General features: G+C 38.7%; 1 long non-coding RNA gene across 1 annotated transcript; it reads right to left on the reverse strand.

Moving 5' to 3' along the window:
* Positions 1 to 636: 636 nt before the first annotated feature.
* LOC119525801 lies at positions 637 to 20,735 on the reverse strand. Its single transcript, XR_005215018.1, has 2 exons — positions 20,656 to 20,735; positions 637 to 928 (listed from the first exon to the last, which is right to left on the reverse strand). It is a non-coding gene; the product is annotated as an uncharacterized LOC119525801 (long non-coding RNA).
* Between the last annotated feature and the right edge of the window lie 359 nt (positions 20,736 to 21,094).

Raw genomic sequence — 21,094 nt, forward strand, 5'->3', positions numbered from 1 at the left:
GAGAGGGGCCTGCGGTAGGTAATCCTCTGACCTTTGCCCCTGGCACCCACTGCTCTCTACCCCCGCCCCCACCTCTGGCTTCCAGGACCTGGATGGGCCGGGGACCGGGGGACACCTCGTAAACCCAGACCCCAAGGATGCGGCTGGATGGGTCTAAGCAGAGGCCCTTCTGGGGATGCTTGTTCTTCCACCTCAGTGATCCCTGATCAAAGAGTTGGAGGGCACCAGGTGGCAGCGACTTCCTAATCCGGGGAACTGCAGGGCAGTCCTTAGAGCTTTTGACCTTTGCCTTGACCCCCTGCAGGCCCGACCTCACCGTGACCCTGGGCCTGCAGGCAAAACTGCGCAGTAGAGAGGAAAGGAGTGAGGCTTGAGGATCCTGAGGGTGCATTGGCGGTTCTCCATTACCAGGGTTAAATAATGGTTGGGTAATTACCAAACTGCTCAAATCCTGGCTTGAGATATCTAGTGAATATGTGAATGGTGAGCCTTGTAGTGAATTCCACCCTCTCTTGTGGAGCTTGCAGTTTGGGGTTGCAAATCAAAGGCTGGTTGTTAGCCATAGGAAGCAGGGAAGAGGTTCTCAGGTTGAGAGATGGAGATTTTGCATTGGCTTCTGAAGTATGCAAGAAAGACTTCTGACTTCATGGCTTAATTTATTCCAAAGAATTAGGTAGGAAAATACACATTTCAACATTAGTTCAAGGAACATCTGGAAGCACTCCATGGGGCACGGCCCATGGAAGATTTGCCAAGTAAACCAGGACTGTGGGAGGGGTGGGTCGAATGCACAGTCACAGGCCTGAAGGAAGTCCCTGATACATTGTACAGGAGAATGCCATGCTGCAATACACTTTCCAAGATAGGAGCCATCCTGGAGTGCTAGAGGTAAGATGATAGTTGCCACATTACTCAACCCGGGTTGCTCCTGGAGTGATAGATAAAATAATAAGGCATGTTAATTTTCTTCTTTGTGTTTATCCATAGTTCCTAATTTTTATTAAATGATAATATAAAGGTTTTCTATTTTTAAAGAGTGGAAAGATAAAACAGAGGTGTTAATAGGGTGGGGTTAGTGCGATGGTGACCAAATCTACTGAGGCTGGAGTGATTGTGATGGGGGGGGAATGAATGAAAATTAGAGAATTGAAGTCTGCATTTGAGCATCTATTTGCTGCAGCAAATTTCCCATTTACAGTGAAACATTTCTGGGAATTCAGTCATGGGCCCTTTAGGACACACTGGATGCTCAGTGAATATATTCCTGATCACCCATAAAACACTAATAAATTATAACATACAACATAACATGTCAAAAATATCAAGTAAAATATGGTGTACTATTAAATTAAACCTTAAAGTAATTCAACAAATTCTGATTCTAAATTTTCATTGTTTTAAAATCAGTTACTTTTTGTGTTGCTTTGGACTCAGTAAGTCCCAGGTAAGATGTTTCATTTTACAAACAGTGCCTTAGTTGTCCCTTTGAGCTGGGCTTGCTGTTGTGTTTTTACTATCAGGGAACAGGTCCAGTGAATTCTAAAACACTTCCAAAAGCCCCCTGCCATTAAGTGGCAACTCAGATTTTGAACCCATGTCTGTCAGACTCTAAAGCCTACACTCTTAACCTTAGCACTTCACTGTTTAAATAGTATTTTTTATTGTAGAGTATAACATATTTACATAGTAGTGATTACATTCCAAGTGCAACTAAGAAAAAGAAAATTATATAGAGATTCAGTATTCCTGATCCTTTGTTAAATTCCATCTTGTCTGTTGCTACCCCTTCCTCTAGTTTAATCACTTTCCCAATCTTTACGGATGTCTAGGCAGACTAACTTGTTCATGTTGACAAGGGGTGTTGACATTATGGGAAAAGGGGACAAAACTGGTTGATGTTTTTGAAGAAACTGTTGTCTCTAGGTTTTGGGACTTAGCCAGAATAGGAGCTCTCTGGGTGATTTAAGTTTCTGAAGAATAAATTTAGTGAATGAAACTTTTATAGTCTCAGGTAGGGACCCAGGTATTCTATAGGGTTTGTGGGACAATTGTTGACTTGGGCTTATCATACTGTGGACATTTAGGATATTGAGTTGAAGCTTCCATAGGAGTAACCTCCAGAGCAGCCTCTTGACTATGTTTAAAATCTCTTAGCCACCAAAACCTTATTTTATTGTCTTTCTTTTCCTGCTTTTGGTCAGAAAGGCATTCTCAAGCCCTTAATGCCAGGGTCAGGCTCATTTCTGGATTCTGGGTTCCCCATCACCATGGAGACTCTTTCACCTGCGGGGGGGGGGTCCTGTCCCATGTCAGGGGCAGGGTGATGGATTTATTTGTAGAGTTGGGGCTTAGAGAGAGAAAGTCTGCATCTGAGCAAAACAGCAAAAGAGGTTCTCTGGGGGTGACTCATAGGCATAATTATAGGTGGACTTAACCTCCCCTTTACAACCGTAAGTTTCACAAGAGCAAGCCTAAAAATTGAGGGCTTGACTATATTATAAAGTAGGGGATTCCTATTTCACATGGGATATGTTTGGAGCACAATAATTAATCACTATCTCACATTATCATCCCTTAGTTGTACAATCCTCATCACTCACCATTTTAAATGATTCTCATGACTCAAAACATCCCATAGCTCTTTTTAGCCCTTAATTATTTGTCACTAGTATTTGTATGGTATTAGTAAGGTATTCCTATCAATTAGAGTTCCTAGTATGCAATAGGTAGATTTTTCCCATATACCACTCTGTTCTCAACTCTCTGTACCTGTGTCATACCTTAGAAGTATATCATGCAAGCATCTATCTAAGTTTATAGTCCTGATCTGCAGGATACATGTCTTCAAACAATCCCTTTCAATCCTGTTTGCCTTCAATGCAGCTCTGATACTTATAATCACATTAACTATCATCATTCCTATCCATTCCCATACTTTTAAATTCACCCTCACTAACATATCTGAACATATTCGGTTATTATTCCCCCTTTATTAATGTCTGTTCATGTCACTGCTTTCAGACCCTCTGGGAATATACCAGAAGTGGAATTGCTGGATCATAGGGTAATTCAATATCAGTTTTCTGAGAAACCACCAACTTGTCTTCACAGCAGCTATATCATTATACAGTCCCACCAGCAGTGAAAAAGAGTTCCAATTTCTCCACATCCTCTCTAGTACTTGTTTCCTATTTATTTAATGGCAACCATTCTTTTTGGTGTGAGATGGTATCTCATTGTGGTTTAGATTTGCATTTCCCTAATAGCTAGTGAAGATGAATTATTTTTCATGGTTTTTTTTTTTTAGCCATTTGTATTTCCTCTTTGGAAAAATGTTATTTCATGTTTTTTGCCCATTTTAAAATTGCACTGTCTGTACTATTGTTGTTGAGTTGTAGGATTTCTTTTATATGCAGGATATCAGTCTCTTATCAGATATATGTTTTTCAAACATTTTTTCCCAGTCAGTTGGTTGCCTCTTCAACCTTTTGATAAAGTCTTTTGAGACACAGGGCTTTAAATTTTGAGGAGTTCCCATTTATCTGTTTTTTTTCTTATGTTGCTTGTGCTTTGGGTGTAAGTAAGAAGCCACCTCTTATTACTATGCCTTGAAAATGTTTCCGTATATTATCTTTTAAGAGTTTGTTGTGCAAGGTAAATCATGGGAGGAGGGAAGAGACACAAACTGAATATTATAACTTTACTGAAGAAAATTTATTGAATTACAAGACTACAAGTATTTATCATTAAGGACACAATAGTTGAAGGTAAAGCAGTCTGTCCAGCAAAGGAAAAGAAAAGAAAAAATTCACTAAACTGATTGTTGAAAGTAAAGCAGTCTGTCCAGCAGACAAAGGAAAAGAAAAGAAAAACTCACCAAACCAGGGAAAGCCCCCACATCCAATACTACTGGCTGAGGAGGTCCCAATTTTCAGCCGATCAGAATCCTAGTTGGCACATGGTCCCAGGCACAGCATCCCCTCCTGGGTGAGACCTCCAACTTTTCCTGGGGCTCAGGCCAGTATTTATGGCAATTTATCCAGAAGTAGAAGTATTTTGCTGCACATCTCAAGAAAGGGCTAATTCCTTAGGATGATTACAAAGACTTCCTTATCTTAGTTTCATCAGCATGTCTGCAGTGGGGGAGCGTACCCCTTGGTGGAGGTACAGGTGATCTATTAACTATTATCAAACCTCCTGGGTAAACTCTATTAGGCTTCAGTGACTTCCTTTTTTATATGTATCTTTGGTCCTCACTCCCTTGTAGACAGAACAGCACCTGCTACTGTGCAGGGCAGTTATCTGCTTCATGTTGGTTTGATCCACACATTACATTTTTTTACAATTCCTAACACAGAGTTTTATTGTGCTGTCACTTGTATTGAGGTCTTTGTATAGGGTGTGAGGTAGGGGTCTTCTTTTATTTTTTTGAACAGCATCATTTGTTGACTGTTCTGTCCCAGCTCAAATATACTGCACTCCCTACCTGCCATGTGCCTACAAGTGCAGCTCTGATACTTATAATTCCATTAATAAACAGTCATCACCCCTATCCATTACCATACCTTTAAATTCACCCTCACTAACATATCTGAACATATTAGGTTATTATTTCCCCTTTACTAACTTCTGTCTTTCTCTAGGTTCCCAATATTCTATGTTATAAGGCATTGATTTTACATTTTTCAGGAAGTTCATAGTAGTGGTAACTTACAATATTTCTGCTTTTGTGCCTGACTTATTTCACTCAGCATTATATCTTCAAGGTTCATACATGTTGTCATCTGTTTCATGACCATTTTCCTTATTGCTGCATAGCTTTCCATCATATGTAGATACCACATTTTGTTTATCTCCTCAACTGTTCATGGACACTTGGACTGTTTCCATCTCTTGGCAATTGTGAACAATGCCACTATGAACATCACTGTGCAAATGTCTGTTCATGGCACTGCTTTCAAAACCTCTGGGTATATACCAAAAAGTGGAATTGCTGGATTGCAGGGTAATTCAATATACAGTTTTCTGAGAAACTGCCAAACTGTCTTCCATAGTAGCTGTACCATTATACATCCCCACCAACAATTAATAAGGGCTCCAATTTCTCAACACCCTCTCCAGCATTTGTTATTTCCTATTTGTTTAATGGCAGCCATTCTTATTGGTGTGAGATGGTATCTCATTATGGCTTTGATTTGCATTTCACTAATAGTGAAGATGAACATTTTTTCCATGTGTTTTTTAGCCATTTGTATTTCCTCTTTAGGAAAATGCCTTTTCATATCTTTTGCCCATTTAAAATTGGGCTGTTTGAACTCTTGTCATTGAGTTGTAAGAATTCTCTTTTTACCCCCACTTTTCTACTTATCCATCCACACACTGAACAAAGGGGAATGTGGTCCATATGGCTTTTCCAATTGCATTTTCACCCCCTCATAAGCTACATTTTTATACAATTGTCTTCAAGACTGGAGGGTTCTGGGTTGTAGTTTGACAGTTACAGACATTTATGGCTAGCTATTCCAATTCATTAGACCCTAAAATGGGTTGTCTAGATTGTGCATAAGGGTGCCCAACAGAGTGACCTCTCAGCTTCTCTTGGAATCTCTCTGCCAGTGAAGGGTAATCATTTCCTTTCATATCCCCCTTTTAGTCAAGATGTTCTCCATCCCATGATGTCAGGTCTAGATTCCTCCCCAAGAGTCATATTCCATGTTGCTAGGGAGATTCACTCCCCTGGGTGTCAGATCCCATGTAGTGGGTAGGGTAGTGATTTCATCTGCCAAGTTGGCTTAGCTAGAGAGAGAGGACCACATCTGAGCAACAAAGAGGCATTCAGGAAGAGACACTTAGGCACAATTATAGGCAGGCCTATCCTATCTTTTACAGCAACAGTCTTGCCCAGGTCAAGTCCCATGGTAGAGGGCTCAGCCCATCAAACCACCAGTCCCCAATGTCTGTGAGTACATCAGACCATTGAGGTAGGGAGGCCCAACACCCTTGCATTCTCCACCAACTCCTCAGGGGGGTTCTGCATATTTTTTATTTTTTTAATTAACTGTATAAAAAATAAAAAAAACATACAATAAAAAACATTTCAAGCAAACCATAACAAGGGAGTAAGAAAAAGGCAACTAACCTAAAATAACCACTTTACTTCCAACAAGTTCATACTGTACCCCAAGAAAACAACCTAATGCAGCAACATTTCTGTGAACTTGTTCCTACCATATCCACCAGAAATTAACAAACCATAATCATTCCTGGACATTCCCAGAATGTTAAATTTTCACACAATAGCTTATCTGTTCTTATTGGGTTATATTCCCCCTTCATTAATTGCTTTCTATTAGTAGTTCCCCTACATTCTACATTACTAATCATTTATTTTACATTTTTTCAATGTTCACATTAGTGGTAGCATATATTTCTCTTTTTGTAACTGGCATATTTTGTTCAGCATTATGTCTTCATGATTCATCCATGTTGTCATATGTTTCACATTTTTCCATCTTAGTGTCATGTAGTATTCCATAGTGTGTTTATACCACATTTTATTCATCCACTCATTTGTTGAAGGACATTTGGGTTGTTTCCAACTCTTGGCAATTGTGACTAATGCTACTATTAACATTGTTGTGCAGATATCTGTTTGTGTCACTGCTTTCAGATCTTCTGGGTATATGCCAAGAAGTGCAACTGCTGGATCAAAGGGTAAATCTATATCTAGTTTTCTAAGGAACTGCCCAACTGAATTCCAGAGTGGCTGAACCATTATACAGTCCCAACAGTGAATAAGAGTTCCAATTTCTCTACATCCTTTCTAGCACTTGTAGTTTTCTGTTTGTTTAATGGCAGCCATTCTAATTGGTGTGAGATGGGATCTCATTGTGGTCTTAATTTGCGTCCAATAGCTAGTGAAGCTGAACATTTTTTCATGTGTTTCTCAGCCATTTGTATTTCCTCTTCAGAGAACTGTCTTTCATATCTTTTGTCCATTTTATAATTGGGCTGTCTGTACTAGTCTCATTGAGTTGTAGGATTTCTTTATATATGAAAGATATCAGTGTTTTGTCAGATACATGGATTCCAAAATTTTTTTCCCATTAAGTTGGCTGCCTCTTTACTGTTTTGACAAATTCCTTTGAGGTACATAAACTTCTAAGCTTGAGGAGTTCCCATGTATCTATTTTTTATTTTGTTGTTTGTGCTTTGGGTGTAAGGTCTAGGAAGTGGCCACCTAATACAAGGTCTAGAATATGTTTCCCTACATTATCTTCTAGGAGTTTTATGGTACTGTCTTTTATATTGAAGTCTTTGATCCACTTTGAGTTAAATTTTGTGTAGGGTGTGAGGTAGGGGTCCTCTTTCATTCTTTTGAGTATGTATATCCAACTCTCCCCATCGCATTTGTTGAAAAGACTTATGTCCCAGTTCAGTGTCTTTGGGTGCCTTATCAAAGATCAGTCAGCTGTCGATCTGGTGGTCTATCTCCAAATTCTCAATTCAGTTCCATTGATCAATATGTCTATCTTTCTGCCAGTATCATGCTGTTTTTAATACTGTGGCTTTATCATGAGTTTCAAAGTCAAGAAGTATAAGTCCTCCCAATTCATTTTTCTTTTGTAGAGTGTTTTTAGCAATTTGAGGCATCTCCCCTTTCCAAATAATTTTGATAATCCATTTCCCAAGTCTGCAAAGTATGTTGTTGGAATTTTGATTGGGATTGCATTGAATCTGTAGGTTAGTTTGGGTAGAATTGATATCTTAATGACATTTAGCCTTCCTATCCATGAACATGGAACATTTTTTGATCTTTTAAGCTCCTTTTCTATTTCTTTTAGTATAGTTATGTAGTTTTCTTTGTATAGGTCATTTACATCTTTGGTTAAGCTTATTCCTAGGTACTTGATTTGTTTAGTTGTTTTTGAAAATGGTGTCTTTTTCTTGAGTGTCTCTTCACTTTGTTCGTTTCTAGCATATGGAAACATTACTAACTTATGTGGATTCATCTTGTATCCTGCTACTTTGCTAAATTTGTTTATTAATGCTAGTAGCCATATCACTGATTTCTCAGGGTTTTCCAGATATAAGATCATATCATCTGCAAATAATGACAGTTTTACTTCTGCCTTTCCAATTTGAATTCCTTTTATTTCTCTGTCTTTCCAGATTATCCTGGCTAGAACTTCTAGCACAATGTTGAATAACAGTGGTGAGAGCAGCCATCCTTGTCTTCTTCCTGATCTTAGAGTGAAGGCTTTCAGTCTCTCACCATTGAGTACTATGCCAGCTGTGGGTTTTTCATATATACTCTTTATCATATTGAGGAAGTTTCCTTTAATTCCTACCTTTTGAAGTGTTTTTATCAAAAAAGGATGTTGGATTTTGTTGAATGCTTTTTCAGCATCTATTGAGATGATCAGATGATTTTTCTCTTTTGATTTGTTAATGTGTTGTAATACATTGATTTTCTTATGTTGAAGCATCCTTGCATGCCTGGAATGAACCCCACTTTGTCATGGTGTATGATTTTTTTAATGTGTCTTTGGAATGAATTTGCAAGCATTTTCTTGAAGATTTTTGTCTCTATATTTATTAAGGAGATTGGCCTATAGTTTTCCTTTTCTGTAGCATCTTTGCCTGGTTTGGTATTAGATTGATGTTAGCTTCATAAAATATGTTAGGTAGTATGCCACTTTGAATGTATTATATGCCCCCAAACACCATTATCTCTGATGTAATCTTGTGTGGGTGGATGTATCAGTGTTGAATAGATTATAATTCTTTGAGAGTTTCCATGGAGATGCACCCCACCCAGCTGTGGGTTATGACTCTGATTGGCTAATTTCCATGGTGGTGTTACCCTACCCATTCAGGGTGAGTCTAAATTAAATCACTGGAGCCATATAAATGAGCTGAAAAACAGAAGGAACTCAGTGCATCTCAGAGTGACATTTCACAGAGGCACTACAGCCAAAAGGGACACTTTGTAGAATGCACTGGAACTGAGAGAGTAGCTTCAGCTTACAAAGACATTTTGGACATGGCCTTTGAAAGCAGACTTTGGCTCCAGAGAAGCTAAGAGAGGACAAATGCCCCAAGAGCAACTGAATGACATTTTTGAGGAGCTGAAGCCTAGAGAGGAACATCCTGGGAGAAAGCCATTTTGAGACCAGAACTTCAAACAGATGCTGGCCACATGCCTTCCCTGCTAACAGGTTTTCCAAACACCATTGGCCATTTTCCAGGGAAGGTACCAAATTTTTGATGCATTACCCTGGACACTTTATGGCCTTAAGACTGTAACTGTGAAATCAAATAGCCCTCCTTTTATAAAATCCAATCCATTTCTGGTGTTTTGCATTCTGGAAGCATTAGCAAACCAGAAGAGATAGTACTCCATTTTCTTCAATGTTTTGAAAAAGTTTAAGTAAATTGCTGTCAGTTCTTTTTGGAAAGTTTGGTAGGATTCCCCTGTGAAGCCATCTGGTCCTGGGCATTTATTTGTGGGAAGATTTTTGATGACAGATTAGCTCTCTTTGCTTGTGATTGGTTGGTTGAGGTCTTCTATTTCTTCTCTAGCCACTCTAAGTTTTTCATATGTTTCCAGAAAAATATCCATTTCTCCTACATTATCCAGTTTTTTGGCATACAGTTGTTCATGGTATCCACTTATAATTTTTTAAATATCTTTGGGATCTGCAGTAATGTCACCTTTCTCATTCATTATTTTGTTTATATGGCTCTTTTCTATTTTTGATTTTGTCAGTCTAGCTAGGGGCTTGTCAATCTTGTTGATCTTCTCAAAGAACCTACTTTTGGTGTTATTTATTCTCTCTGTATTTTTTTGTTGTTGTTGTTGTTGTTGTTCTTTATGTCATTTCTTTCTGCTTTAATCCTTGTTATTTCTTTTTTCCTACTTGGTTTTGGATTGGTTTGCTGTTCCTTTTTTAGCTTCTTCAGTTGCTCATTAGTTCTTTGATTTTAGCTCTTCCTTCCTTTTTGATGTATGCATTTAGTGCTATAAATTTCCCCCTCAGTACTTTTGCTGCATCCCCAGGTTTTGTTAGGTTGTGTTCTCATTTTCATTCATCTCTATATATTTAGAAATTTCTCTTGTTATTTCTTCTTTAACCCACTGATTGTTTAGGAGTGCATTGTTTAAGCTACAGATATTTGTGAATTTTCTATGTCTCTGATGCTTATTGAATTCTAATTTTATTCCATTGTGGTCAGAGAATGTGCTTTGAATAATTTCAATTTTTTAAAATTTGTTGAGGCTTGTTTTCTGTCCAAGCATATGATCTATTCTGGAGAAAGTTCCATGAGCACTAGAGAAGAATATGTATCCTCGTGATTTAGGATGTAATGTTCTATACATGTCTGTTAAATCCAATTCATTTATCAGATTGTTTAGGTTTCCAATTTCCTTATTAGTCTTCTGTCTGATTGATCTATGTATAGGAGAGAATGATGTGTTGAAGTCTCCCACAGAAACATCAATTATTTTCCTTTAGTTTTGCCAGTGTTTGTCTCATATATTTTGTGGCCCCTTGATTGGGTGCAAAAGCATTTATGATTGTTATTTCTTCTTGTTGAGTTGTCCATTTTATTAGTATGTAGTGGCCTTCTTTGTCTCTCATAATATTCTTGCATTTAAAGTCTATTTTATTTGTGATTCATACTGATACTCCTGCTCTGTTTTGGCTGTAGCTTGAATGAAATATTTTTTCCATCCTTTCACTTTCTATTCCTTTGTGTCTCTGTGTCTAAGATGAGTCTCTTGTATGCAACATATTGATGGTTCATATTTTTTGATAGATGCTGCCCATCTATATCTTTTAATTGGGGAGTCTAATTCATTTACATTCAGTGTTATTACTGTGAAGGCATTTTTTGAATTAGGCAAACTATCCTTTGGTTTATGTTTGTCAGATATAATTTTTCCCTCTATCTATTAATGTCATTTAATTTACATGTACTGCAACTGTTTAATACTGACCTTTCTCCATATCTCTCTCTCCTTTCATTGTTTCTCTGTCAGTAGGACTCCTGTTAGTATGTCAAGTAGAGCAGGTCTCTTGCAAGCAAATTCTCTCAGCATTTGTTTGTCTATGAAAAATTTAAGCTCTCCCTCAAGTTTGAAAGAGAGCTTTCCTGGATAAAGAATTCTTGGTTGGCAATTTTTCTCTCTCAGAATTTTAAATAGGTCACACCACTGCCTTCTCACCTCCATGGTGGCCACTGAGTAGTCACTACTTAGTTTTATGCTGTTTCCTTTGTAAGTGATGAATTGCTTTTCTCTTGCTGCTTTCAGAACTTGTTCCTTGTCTTCAGTATTTGACAATCTGATCAGAACATGTGTCAGAGTGGGTTTATTTGGATTTATTCAATTTGAAGTTCACTGGGCATTTATGATTTGTGTATTTATGTTGTTTAGAAGGTTGGGGGAGTTTTCCCCAACAATTTCTTTGAATACTCTTCTTAGACCTTTTACCTTCTCTTCCCCTTCTGGAACACCAATGAGTCTTATACTTGGACATTTTATATTAGTTATCATATCCCTGAGGTCCATTTCAATTTTTTCAATTTTTCCCCCTTTCTCTCTTTTGTTCCTTCATTTTTCACTTTGTCATCCTTGAGGTCACTGATTCACTGTTCAGCTTCCTCTAGTCTTGTTCTATGAGTATCCAGAACTTTTTTAATTTGTTCAACACTTTCTATTTCCATAGATCATCTATTTTTTAATTTACTCTTGCAATTTCTTCATGTTCTTCTAGGGTCTTCTTCATGTCATTTATATCCTGTGCCATGCTCTCATTGTTTGTCTTTAGTTCTTTGATTAATTGCTCCCAGTACTGTGTCTCCTCTCATCTTTTCATTTGAGTGTTTGGGTTTGAGTTATCCATATCATCTGGTTTTTTCATATGGTTTAAAATTTTCTGTTGCTTTCACCTCTTGGCATTTGCTTAACTTGATATACTTTTTTTATTGACATTGTTCACATATCATACAACTATCCAAAGATCCGAAGTGTACAATCAGTTGCCCACAGCACCACCATACAGCTGTGCATCCATCATCACAATTATTTCTTTCAATTTTTAGAACATTTTCACTACTCCAGGAAAGAAATAAAGACAAAAAATGAAACTCAGATCCTCCCATACCCCAAACCATGCCCCCCCTTCATTATTGATTCATAGTTTTGGTATAGTATGTTTGTTACTGTTGATGAAAGAATGTTAAGATACTACTAACTGTAGTATGTAGTTTGCAATAGGTTTATATTTTTCCCTATATACCTCTCTATTATTAGCTTCTAGTTATAGTAACATGCATTTGTTCTAGTTTGTGAGAGAGATTTCTAATATTTGTATAGTTAATCACAGACATTGTCCACCACAAGATTCACTATTTTATACATTTCCATCTTTTAACCTCCAGCTTTCCTTCTGGTGACATGCATGACTCTGAGCTTCACACACCTTTCAGCACTGTTAATTATTCTCACAACATGCTGCCATCACCACTGTCCATTTCAAAACATTTAAGTTCACTCTAGTTGAACATTCTGCTCATAATAAGCAAATGCTCCCCTTTAGCCTCATTTCTATATTCTGGTAACCTACACTTCATGTCTATGAGTTTAAATAGTATAATTAGTTCATATCATTGAGATCCTGCAATATTTGCCTGTATGTGTCTGTCTTATTTCACTCAATATACTGCCCTGAAGTTTTCTTCACCAACCCATTTCTTTTAAAATGGTTTTGTTCACATACCATACATTCTATCCTAAGTAAACAATTGTTGGTTCCCTGTGTAGTCATGTATTTATGTATTGAGCACCATCACAACTCATATATAAGGACATTTCCATTTCTTCCACAAAGACAGAGGAAGAGTCAAAGATGGTAGAGACACAAAAGAAAAAGTAAAGAGGAGAAAAAGAGAAAAGAAAGCATGACAGCTAGAAAGCAACAAAAGGAAAGATAGCATTAACCTAAAGTAGAATAAAAAGTCAGGCAACATCACCAAAGCCAGTAATACTATACCCTTCCCCTATTCCCCACCCCTCATATGCATTTAGCTTTGGTATATTGCCTTTGTTGTATTAATGGAAGCATAATACAATGTTTCTGTTAATTATAGTCTCTAGTTTGCATTGATTGTATTTTCTCCCAATCCCACCCTATTTTTAAAACCTTGCAATGTTGACATTCATGTGTTCTACCTCATGTAAAAACACATTTGTACCTTTTATTACAACCATTGAGCACCCTAGGTTTTCCTGAGTTATTCAGTCCCAGTCTTTATTATTTGTCTTTTGTTATGGTGTCCCACATGAACCAAGCCTTCTTCTTTCAACCATATTCTCAGTCATCTTTGTTCAGTGTACTTACGTTGCTATGCTACTATCTCCCAAAATTGTTTTCCAAACATCTCACTCTTTTCTTTTCTGTCTGCAGTGCTTCCTTTAGTGTTTCCTGTAGAACAGGCATCTTGTCCACAATCTTAGTCATTTTCTGTTTGTCAGAGAATATTTTAAGCTCTTCCTCATATCTGAAGGATAGCTTTGCCAGATATAGGATTCTTGGTTGGTGGTTTTTCTCTTTCAGTATCTTAAATATATCACCCCACTTCCTTCTTTCCTCCATGGTTTCTATTGAGAAATCCTCACGGTCTTCTCAAGCTTCCTTTGTAGGTGATAGATCATTTTTCCTTTGCTGTTTTCAAGATTCTCTCTTTATCTTTGATGTTTGGTAATCTGATTATTAAGTGTCTTGGCATAGGCCTATTCATATCTATTGTTTGAGGTATGCTGCACTTCTTGGATCCATAATTTTATGTCTTTTGTAAGAGATGGGAAATTTTCATTGATTATTTCCTCTATTATTGATTCTGTGCCACTTTTCCCTTCTCTTCTTCTGGGACACCAGTGAAACATACATTCTTGCTTTTTGTTTTGTTCTTAAGTTCCCAGACACATTGCTCATATATTTCCATTGTTTTCTCTTTCTCTATCTGTTCTTTTGTGTGTAGGCTTTCGGGTGCTTTGTTCTCCAGTTCCTGAGTGTTTTCTTCTGCCTCTTGAGATCTGCTGCTTTCTATTTCCATTGTGTCTTTCATCTCTTGTGTTGTGTCTTTCATTTCCATACATTTTGTCTGTTGATTTTTCAATCTTTCATTTTCTACCTTAAGTACATCCAGTGTTTTCATTATATGGTTCCTGTCTTTTGCCATATCTTCCCTAAACTTTTTGAATTGACTTATTATTAGTTGCTTCAATTCCTGTATCTCAGTTGAAGTGTAAGTTTGTTCCTTTGACTGGGACATAACTTCATTTTTCTTAGTGTATATTGCAGTTTTCTGTTGTCTAGACATGGTTTCCTTGGCTACCCCAATCAGATTTTCCCAGACCAGAATGGGCTCAGGCCCCAGAAGGAAGAAATATTCCATATCTGGTTTCCCTTAGGGTGTGTTGTGCCAGTTTGAATGTATTATGTCCCCCAAAATGTCATTATCTTTGATGTAATCTTGTGTGGGCAGATGTATAAGTTTTGATTAGATTGATTCTTTGAGTGTTTCCATGGAGATGTGCCCCACCCAACTGTGGGTGATGAATCTAATTGGATAATTTCCATGGGAGTGTTGCCCCACCCATTCAGGTTGGGTCTGAATTAATTTACTGGAGCACTATATAAGCTCAGACAGAAAGAGCAAGCTTGCTACAGCTAAGAGGGACACTTTGAAGAATGCAGTGGAACTGACAGAGGAGCTTCAGCTTACAGAGATGTTTTGGAGATGGCCTTTTGAAAGCAGACATTCATTCTGGAGAAGCTAAGAGAGAACAAACACCCCAAGAGCAACTGAGAGTGATATTTTGGAGAGAAGCTGAAGCATAGAGAGGAACATCCTGGGAGCAAGCCATTTTGAAACCAGAACTTGGAACAGACACCAGGCATGTGCCTTCCCATTTAATGGAGGTTTTCTGGATACCATTGGCCATCCTCCAGTGAACGTACCCAATTGTTGATGTGTTACCTTCGACACTTGGTGGTCTTAGGATTGTAACTGTGTAAGCAAATAAATCCCCTTTATAAAATCCAATCCATTTCTGGTGTTTTGCATTCCAGCAGCATTAGCAAACTAGAACAGCTTTTGGTACTAGAGAAGTGGGGTGCTGGTGCTGCTGAGTTTGCAAATACCAAACATGTTGGAATGACTTTTTAAATGGATAAGGGAAGATTCTGGAAGAATTGTGAGACGCTTGATAGAAAAGGCATAACTGATTTGAAGAGACCGTTTGTAGAAATATGGATTCTAAGGATACTTCTGATGAGGCCTCAAGCAAAAATGATGAATGTGTTCTTGCAAGCTGAAAAGAAGACAAAACTTGTTTTAAAGTGGCAGAGAATTTGGCAAAGTTGAGTCCTGGTGTTGGATGGAAAGCAGAATTTGAAAGCAATCACCTGGAGTATTTAGCTGATGAGCTCTCCAAGAAAGATACAGAAGTAGTAGCCTGGCTTCTACTTGCAGCTTATGGTAAAATGCAACAAGACAGAGATAAACTTAGAACTGAACTCTTGTGCTTAAAGAAACCAGAAACTGATGGTTTGGAAAATTCCAGGCTTCCAGTGATTGGAACTCCAGAAGCTACAACCCAATGTGAGGATGTAACCAAACATGGAACCCAGCTGCCATTTCAGGACAAGCCAAGATTGGAGAAGGAGTTAAGCAGAAAGGATCTGTGGAAAGTCCTGTTGTCTGATGGCTTTGATCCCTGTATGCTTCATGTGAAGCCAACAGAATTTCTGTGAGGTCTTTATAGATGGAGCCACTGCCAGTCTGGGCTGGAGGAGACAGACAAGGAAGAAATTGAAGAAAAGATTTCTTCAAAGACAGAGCCATGGATCTTGAGGTCTGCAGTCAAGAGGTCTTGGGCTGGGAAAGTGGAGTGGCCCACACACATGAATAGGCTGAGTTTGCCCCAGAGGTCAAGGGTGGGCCTTCTGCCTTGATGCTCAGGAAATGTTCTGCCACCTCAAGCCCCAAAGGGAGTGGAGCACATTTCCAGGGAATTGGGGAGAGCCTGGCTGCCACCCCACCATTCTGAAGGGGTTGAACATGTGCCCCAGAGATGGAAGGGAATCTGGGTGCTGCCCTGGTGTTTGAGGAGGGTGGGGCTGAGAAGGTGGTCTCCCCAGTGTTTGGCTATGTTGGAACATTCACTCCACCATTTGGAGAGGAAAGGGCTGCCAAAAAGGCCCTTAGGATGGGATAGACCCCTGGTCTCTCAAGCCCAAAGGATGCAACATCATTCTGTTAATGACTCTCAGATTTTGAAATCTAATGGAGTTTGTCCTGCAGGTTTTAGGAACTGTTTTGGTCCTGTTAAACCTGTTTTCCTTACTGTTTCTACTTATGGCAATGGGAATGTTTATTTTATCAATATCCCTTCTTTGTATATTGGAAGCACATAACTTGTTCTTAGTTCACAGATCCACACCTAAAGGACAATTATGCCTTAGGATTGACCACACCTATAATTGATTTTGAATGGGATCTTGTACTTAACTATAGTTACTGAAATGATGTAAGTTTCTGTGATACTGTTGTGGGATGAATGTGTTTTGCATATGGAAAGAAATGTCATTTTGGGGTCCAAAGAATGGAGTGTGCCATTTGAATGTATAATGTCCCCCAAAATGTCACTATCTTTGATGTAATCTTGTGTGGGCAGATGTATAAATTTTGATTAGACTTTGCTTATTTGAGTGTTTCCATGGAGATGCATCCCACACAAAAGTGGGTGATGACTCTAATTTGATAATTTCCATTGAGATGTTGCTCCACCCATTCAGGGTGGGTATGAATTAAATTACTGGAGCATTACATAAGCTCAGACAGAAGGAGGAAGCTTCCTACAGCCAAGAGGGAGACTTTGAAGAATGCACTGGAACTGAGAGAGGAACTTCAGCTTACAGAGACATTTTGAAGATGGCCTTTTGAAAGCAGACTTTTGTTCTGGAGAAGCTAAGAGAGGACAAACACCCCAAGAGCAACTGAGAGTGACATTTTAGAGAGACGCTGAAGCATGGAGAGGAACATCCTGGGAGCAAGCCATTTTGAAACCAGAACTTGGAACAGACAGCAGCCATGTGCCTTTCCAGCTAATGGAGGTTTTCTGGATACCATTGGCCATCCTCCAGTGAAGGTACTGAATTGTTGATGTGTTACCTTGGAGACTTTATGGCATTAGGACTGTAACTTTGTAACCAAATAAACCCCCTTTTATAAAAGCCAGTTCATTTCTGGTGTTTTGCATTCCAGCAGCATTAGCAAACTAGAACATGAATCTTAAAAAATTGGTTCACCCTGTGATACCTCAGATCACTGTGATTTTCTGCTGAAGAGGTGGTGCCTAACATCCTGTAATTCCAGACTGGTGTAAGGTGTGGTCTGTGGTCGTTTTCCCCAAGCTCTGGGTTCTGGTTCTGAATGGAAGGTGGGTAATAGAGCTGGGACACACCCCTTCCCTCTTAGAAAAGATAGACTACATAGGGTAAGATCATTAACATTTCAATGGTCCATCAGGAAGAACTGAAAAAAACACACCGAGGAATATACTTTAAAAGGATGGTTCAGAAGATATCTAATATGTCCGGAAGGAAATGATTGAGATATATTCAGATGAAAGAGAATAAATATACCTGAGAAAGAAATACCATGTTTGATATGAGACTGGACACTATATTTGTTTTGTGACTTTCTACATTTCTATCATTATTAATATTAACATTTTGCTTGGCCACTAGGACATGATTGGGTAATTCTTGAGGTGGGAACCAGGACCCTAGATGAGATATTGGTAGTACAACCAGGTTAACTTAATGATTGTGGCAATGTTCCTATGAATACTTAAGGGAATATCTCTGTTCTTATGCAAAATACTACAAGAATAATTAAAGAAACTGACATTTTTTTTAACAAATTTCCTATTGTTAAAGAAAACTTTATTATAGAAGGAATATGAAACATTGTTAACTTGGTGAAAAAACAAATTAAATAAATGCACTTCACATGTGTGGGTTTCCCTCCTCATGAAGGCACAAGGTCAGATCAGGGTGAGATTACACTGACCAGATTTCATGGGATATGAGAAGAATGGTCACAGTCAGTTCCACTTGGGCCTACTCCCTTGTGCTTCAGCAAATTTGGAAATGGAGAGGTTGGGGAAGCCTTCTTCTTTTGCTAATAAACTTGCTTTCAGATATGGAAAAACATATGTGCCACATTTGTGATTAATCTACCCCAAGTCCAGCACCATGTTAAAGGAGGACATGGGGTGGGCATTCACAATTACCTGTGGATCATTCTCACTGATAGAGCCAGGGTATATTGGCTCCCAGAACATGGATTTCCCTCAGGGCAATGATAATTCCTGCACAAAGGAACAAACAATATTCTGTGTGCACCATCAAGCCAGCCCTTTGAGAGTCTCCATCTCTGTCCCCAGCCATGCCTCCAACACACTCAAAACAAAAAATATCAGCCTTTCCACATATCATGTGGTCTCTGCATCACAGGACCACCCTGACTGTCACTTAGCATTTAGGCCCAGAATGACACTTCTGGCAAGCACAAATAGAGCAAGAATTCCCACCACTAAGACAGCCATGAGCCAATCCTGTCAGCTATAAACAGTGGACAGGGCAGACACATCAAAGTTGTCCAAATTTCCCTGACTTCTAGTTGGTTCATTGAATGCACATGGACATGCCCCATGGCAGGCTCTGCTAAGTGAGCACCCAGGATGGTTAGCTGTGTGTCTTAGAGCCAGTAGTAATTTCTGTTCCATTGGAAAAGCACAGCAGGCCCAAGGTTGGCCAGGGGCACTTCATTAAAACCCTGGCTATCCCACACCCAATTGGAATTTGCCCTTGGGCATTCCAGTATAGAATGATCCAGGGAGAGTCAAACCCTCACCATCCATCAGGGCTGCAGGTGATCCTCAGGGCTACAGAATCATCATCATATAGCTAAAACAATGCACAGGCCACAACACCTCCACCATACCTTCACAGTTGGGGATCCCCTTACATTTTCAGACCACATGGCATCCATGGGGATAGAGGCCTGTGGCTTTCCATCCTGATGTCTACTTTGTGGCAGGTGAGGGTGAGCATAAATTGCATTCCAAACACCCACCAGAATTCAAGGCTGCTTTGGGACCTTGGCTCACTCTGTCTCCTCCACAGTTTCAAGCCCCAGTGAGACTTCTTCCCTGAGGTTTCTTAACTTAGGATTTCCTGCTGTATATTTGGCACACCTGGATACAGTTATTCCTTTCTGGAGTAATGGGAAAGATTCAGAAACACTATGTGTTGTGCAGCTGATTCTGCACAAAAGGCTCAGCAGAGAAGCCTCTCTTTGAAAGTGGAAGTGAGGAATGTGAAGTCATGTAACTGCAACTAGGTGACAAGCAGTGAAAAAGGTAACCTAGGACTGTGCAGTAATAAAAAATACCTCAAGAAAAATACATGGACTGTATGAAGAGTACTGTTTATATTTGAAATCTTTAATCAAATGCCTGGTAGATAACCAATTAATGCAAACTTGTGCAATGTGGGAAACAAAGTAGTTATTTTAGGTTACTTGCTTTCCTGAAACTTTGTTTTTTTATAAACTGGTGATTTTTTGATATTTTTCTGTTGTAGCTTATAGATAATATTTAAAATGAATTCAATACGATGAAAGAAACAAAAATTAAACTTCTCATTTAAAACATAATCACCATGGGGTTACAATAATTTTCTGCCAACCCAGCCTAAAATTCATACACTCAAATTCATCAGGAAGAACTTTTAAAAAGTAACACAATTTGAGGCATATTCTTTATACTGATGGTTCAGCAGTTTTCTAATGTGTCCAGATGAAGGAAATAATTGAGATATATTCAGATGAAAGAGAAAAAAATATACCTGGAAAAGAAATGCCAGGTTTGGTATGAGACTGGACACTGATTTTGTTTTGTGCCTTTCTACAATTCTATCATTATTATTACTATTAACAATTTCCTTGATGTCTAGGACAAGATTGGGTAGTTTTGAGGTGGGGACCTGGCCTCTAGATGAGATATTTGTACTACAACCAGGTTAATTTAATGATTGTGGCAATGTCCCTGTTATTATATCAGAGAATGTCTCTGTTCTTAAATGAAAAACTACAAGGATAATTAAAGAAACTGACTTTTTTTAAACATAAATTTCCTATTGTAAAAGAAAACCTTATTATACAAGGAATAGGAAACAATGTTAACTCAGTGAAAAATTAAATTACATAAATGCCCTTCACATATGTTGGTTTCCCTCCTCATGAAGACACATGGTCAGATCAGGGTGAGATTACACTGGCCTGCTTTCATGGGATATGAGAAGAATGGTCACAGTCAGTGCCACTTGGGTCTATTCCCTTGGGCTTCAGCAAATTTGGGAAAAAGAGTTCAGGGAAGCCTTCTTCCTTTGCTAATAAACATTCTTTCGGATCTGGAATAAATTATGTGCCACATTTTTGGTTAATCTCTTTTGGTTAATTTCTTCCAAGTCCAGCACCATGTATAAGTGCTGTGGTGTCATTCACACTTACCTGTGGATAATTTCCACTGACAGAGCCAGGATGTGTTTCCCAGAACAGGGATTTTCCTCAGGGCACTGATAAACCCTGGACCAAAGAACAAATGATATTCAGTGTACACCATCATGCCTGTCCTCTGGGAGTCTCAATCCCTGTTCCCAATCATGCCTCCAACTCACTCAACACAAAAAATATCAGCCTGTCCACATATTATGTGGCCTCTGCATCACAGGACAACCTTGACTGTCACTCAGCATTTAGGCCACAAATTAGACATCTCACAAGCACAAATAGAGCAAGAATTCCCACCACTAAGAGAGCCATGAGCCAGTCCTCATGACAGCTATAAATAGTGGAAAGGGCAGACACATCAAAATTGTCCAAATTTCCCTGTCTTCAATTGAGTTCATTGAATGCACATGGGCATGCCTCATGGTGAGCTGTGCTAAGT

Source organism: Choloepus didactylus, assembly GCF_015220235.1.
Source record: "Choloepus didactylus isolate mChoDid1 chromosome 26 unlocalized genomic scaffold, mChoDid1.pri SUPER_26_unloc4, whole genome shotgun sequence".
NCBI lineage: Eukaryota > Metazoa > Chordata > Mammalia > Pilosa > Megalonychidae > Choloepus > Choloepus didactylus.